Source organism: Acipenser ruthenus, chromosome 57 (genome assembly GCF_902713425.1).
Source record: "Acipenser ruthenus chromosome 57, fAciRut3.2 maternal haplotype, whole genome shotgun sequence".
Taxonomy (NCBI): domain Eukaryota; kingdom Metazoa; phylum Chordata; class Actinopteri; order Acipenseriformes; family Acipenseridae; genus Acipenser; species Acipenser ruthenus.
In genome coordinates this window covers 40,001-45,370 of record NC_081245.1, presented here as the reverse complement: position 1 = coordinate 45,370, position 5,370 = coordinate 40,001, and the positions used below count along the sequence as shown (strand labels likewise).

Sequence of the window (5,370 nt, the reverse complement as noted above, 5' to 3'; positions counted from 1 at the left end):
ATAAATTTAAAAATATATAATGCTTCGCTCCTCATTATATATATATATATATATATATATATATATATATATATATATATATATATATATATATATATATATATATATATATATATATTATTAATTTACTAAGCTTTGTGTCTTCAGTATAAAAGCAGTTTTCCCTTCCCGCTGGCATTTATTGTTAGTTACTGTTTTTACTGTTAGTAACAGCAGACCGGCCGCGTTCACTGTTAACCTGCGGTGAAGGCGCATGCGCGCCGCGTCTGCTGTGAACGCGCCTTTAACAAGCCAAGTCAAAATAAAATAACAACTTCCTTTTAATGAACCAGAGCTCTACAGAGCCGCGGGCCAATGGAAGGAATTTCGCTGATGACGGAGGAGTCTCCCAAACACTCCCCCGGTTCCTAGAATGATCCAGCTAAGTCGATTCTGACACTCAGACCCCCGCGCTGCGCTGCACGGTAAGTCTGGTTTTGTAAGAAGCTCGCCAGCTTTGCGATGGCAGTGTTTGGATTGTTAGTTGTAGTAAACTCGAGAAACAGTCCCGGCTTAGATACAGTAATAGAAGTTGATATTGTTTTGTAATGTCAATTATTATTTATTTCTTCTTCCAGAAGTCGCTTTTTCGCAGAGCAGGTTTCATAGGAGACACCTCGGGAAAGCTGCGATCGTCTCTGTTTTATTTCAGCTGTGATTTTCAGGTCAGAAACAGTTAAAAACATCCCGGTTTTGTATTAAAAAAAAAAAAAAAAAAAAAAAGGTTTTTAAAGTTCAAAACTGTAGCGGCGAGCTCGTGCATTTAGCAGCAGTGGCGTGTTAGGATGCGTTCACTTGAGCTTATAGATCGTGTTTAATAATTCTGATTATGCGTTTAATAATTCTGATTATGCGTTTAATAATTCATATTGTGTTTAACGTCCTGGACCTGGTCTAGTGTGTTATTTTATTTAGTCTTTTCTCGTGGTAGTATCGCCTGGTTTTTATTTTGAAGTGCGGCACCTCTGACGTGTTTAAAGTTAAAAATCTCTTCTTATTGTTTTGTTCTGAAATGCGGCTCTCTGAGAATTTAGCCTTTCCGGTCTCATAATTATAACGTGGCGACTTTTTTGTGTAAAATCAAGACAATGCATGATATTTAAAACATTCCTTCAGATTCTAGTCCCTGAGGTTAATAATGGTTATTTAGCGAGAGGGTGGGGAAAGACAGAGCAACAGTCACAAACATCTCCTCTCCTCCCTTTATGCATTTTCTCTATCTCCTCCCTCTTTGCCTTTTCTCTCCTCCCTCTGCCTTTTTCTCCTCCATCTTTGCCTTTTCTTTCTCATTATTTATTTCTTAGCAGAGGAAACAATTTAACACGAAACAATACCGGGTTAAATAACACACACACACACACACATATATATATATATATGTATATGTGTGTGTGTGTATTTGTATGTGTGTTTAACACACACACTCAGAATTCGCTTTTGAACAGAGACGCCCCGGGGAAGCTGCGATTGTCTCTGTTTTATTTCAGCCTTCATTTTCAGTCCGGTTTCTATTTTATTTTATTTTATTTTTTCTTGTGTATTAAAGTTGAAAACTGAAGCGACATTCAGGGTTTTAACAACAGGGTTAATGCGGGGTGTAGCAGCGCTATTTTGTAACTCCAACACTTTTTTATGGATTGTGGGATTAATCGCTAATATTCTGTTTAACTTCTCGGACCATGTGTCGTTTTAAAAAATAAAATAAAATAAATACATTTATCATGGCAGTACACAGTGTTATATTTTGGGACAGAGTAAACGAAACGTAAAGTTTAATCATCTCTTACAATGTGTTTGTTCTCCAGTGCGCGCTGTCTGAGAAGTCAGCGTTTTCAGTCATAATGTTCCGACGTTTTCTGAAATTTCTCCCGACACTCGAACACAAATCCAGAATTCACTTCTGGAGAGTCGGTTTAGTACACGGCGATCCGGAAAAGCTGAAGCATGTTTATTTCAGTTAGAAATGCAGTCCTATAAATTAATATAATGCATCAAAACAAACACATCCGGAATTAACTTTTGAACAGAGCAGTTTAAGACGCCTCGTCTTGACCTAATGAGGACAAAGCGTTATGAACACTTCCTACTCTTCATCTATCTTAGATAACACAGATCTGTTAAAACATAAAGACTTTATCCTTTATGGGGCTCCTCCAGCATGCTTGTGTCAGAGTCACTCCAACAAGAGGCTTCAGTTCTGAGCTGTGAGGGGAAAGTGACTGGGCGTGCAACACGGGGAGGAAACCGGGGGTCAAATATTAATAATAATAATAATAATAATAATAATAATAATAATAGGACACAAAAAATAAAAAAACACTAAACCTGTTTTTTCTTTCTTTTTTTCTTTCTTTTTTTTTTTTTTTTAGAGTAAACACACGAGGCGTCTATGAATAATAACGTGGAGGAAAACCAACCGGCCAGCCCGGGTCTAATAAACATGCGAGAAGAAACTGAAAAGAGACGGCAGCTCCGCCGGAGAAACTCAATGGACTCAAAGTTTCTCGACTTCAGAGCCGAGGAATCAACAGCAGCTGCTGAGACGAGCAAGTAAGAAAACTTTATACATGAAACTGTATCACTTAAAACAAGAGTGTGTAACTGCTGTGTGCGGACAGAGACCCGACTGAGGGGTCGGGGGTTAGGGGTAGGGATGCTTACAGGGTTTGGGGTTGGAATTGGAATATATCGCTGGGAATGCTTTTGTTGGACACACACACACTGAGACAGACACAGACACACACACACACACACACTGAGACACAGACACACAGACACACAGACACACACACACTGAGACAGACACAGACACACACACACTGAGACACACTGAGACACAGACACACACACACTGAGACAGACACAGACACACACACACTGAGACACACTGAGACACAGACACACACACACTGAGACAGACACAGACACACACACACTGAGACACACTGAGACACAGACACACACACACTGAGACAGACACAGACACACACACACACACACTGAGACACAGACACACAGACACACAGACACACACACACTGAGACAGACACAGACACACACACACTGAGACACACTGAGACACAGACACACTGAGACACAGACACACACACACTGAGACACAGACACACACACACTGAGACACACTGAGACACAGACACACACACACTGAGACACACTGAGACACAGACACACACACACTGAGACACACTGAGACACAGACACACTGAGACACAGACACACACACACTGAGACACAGACACACACACACTGAGACACACTGAGACACTGACACACACACACTGAGACACAGACACACACACACACTGAGACAGACACAGACACACACACACTGAGACACACTGAGACACAGACACACACACACTGAGACACAGACACACACACACTGAGACACACTGAGACACTGACACACACACACTGAGACACAGACACACACACACTGAGACAGACACAGACACACACACACTGAGACACACTGAGACACAGACACACACACACTGAGACAGACACAGACACACACACACTGAGACACACTGAGACACAGACACACACACACTGAGACAGACACAGACACACACACACTGAGACACACTGAGACACAGACACACACACACTGAGACAGACACAGACACACACACACACACACTGAGACACAGACACACAGACACACAGACACACACACACTGAGACAGACACAGACACACACACACTGAGACACACTGAGACACAGACACACTGAGACACAGACACACACACACTGAGACACAGACACACACACACTGAGACACACTGAGACACAGACACACACACACTGAGACACACTGAGACACAGACACACTGAGACACAGACACACACACACTGAGACACAGACACACACACACTGAGACACACTGAGACACTGACACACACACACTGAGACACAGACACACACACACACTGAGACAGACACAGACACACACACACTGAGACACACTGAGACACAGACACACACACACTGAGACACAGACACACACACACTGAGACACACTGAGACACTGACACACACACACTGAGACACAGACACACACACACTGAGACAGACACAGACACACACACACTGAGACACACTGAGACACAGACACACACACACTGAGAAACAGACACAGACACACAGACACACACACACACACACAGACAGACACACTGAGACATAGACACACACACAGACACAGACACACACACTGAGACACAGACACACACACACTGAGACAGACAGACACACACACACACACAGACACACTGAGACACACACACAGACACACACACTGAGACACAGACACACACACTGAGACATAGACACACACACTGAGACACAGACACAGACACACACACACACACACTGAGATACCCCACACACACACTGAGACACCACAACCAGCTGTACTCCGGGATCGTCTCCTTCATCAGACACTTTGAGGTGAGAGAGAGAGAGCGCAGGGGTGATATAACTGTATATACACACTGAGACACACGCGCGCGCGCGCACACTCACACACACACTGAGACACCACAACCAGCTGTACTCCGGGATCGTCTCCTTCATCAGACACTTTGAGGTGAGAGAGAGAGCGCAGGGGTGATATAACTGTATATACACACTGAGACACACACACACACACACACACACACACACACTGAGACACCACAACCAGCCCTACTCCGGGATCGACTCCTTCATCAGACACTTTGAGGTGAGAGAGAGAGAGCGCAGGGGTGATATAACTGTATATACACACTGAACCACCCCCCCACACACACACACACACACACACTCTGAGATACCCCACACACACACTGAGACACCACACACACACACACTGAGACAGACAGACACACACACACACACAGACACACTGAGACACACACACAGACACACACACTGAGACACAGACACACACACTGAGACATAGACACACACACTGAGACACAGACACAGACACAGACACACACACACTGAGATACCCCACACACACACTGAGACACCCCACACACACACACACACACTGAGACACCACAACCAGCTGTACTCCGGGATCGTCTCCTTCATCAGACACTTTGAGGTGAGAGAGAGAGAGCGCAGGGGTGATATAACTGTATATACACACTGAGACACACGCGCGCGCGCACACTCACACACACACTGAGACACCACAACCAGCTGTACTCCGGGATCGTCTCCTTCATCAGACACTTTGAGGTGAGAGAGAGAGCGCAGGGGTGATATAACTGTATATACACACTGAGACACACGCGCGCGCGCACACTCACACACA

At 44.3% G+C, this 5,370-nt stretch overlaps 1 long non-coding RNA gene across 2 annotated transcripts in view; it reads left to right on the top strand.

Annotated features, from left to right (window-relative positions):
• Positions 1–310: 310 nt before the first annotated feature.
• Positions 311–5,370, top strand: part of LOC117967279 (uncharacterized) — an 8,411-nt gene continuing 3,351 nt past the window's right edge. The window contains exons 1-3 of one of the 2 annotated variants that reach the window (XR_009320343.1): positions 326–464; positions 618–704; positions 2,409–2,589. This is a non-coding gene — a long non-coding RNA (uncharacterized LOC117967279). Of the gene's footprint in view, positions 465–617; positions 705–2,408; positions 2,590–5,370 lie in introns of both variants that reach the window. The other variant, XR_009320342.1, reaches the window with a different exon arrangement.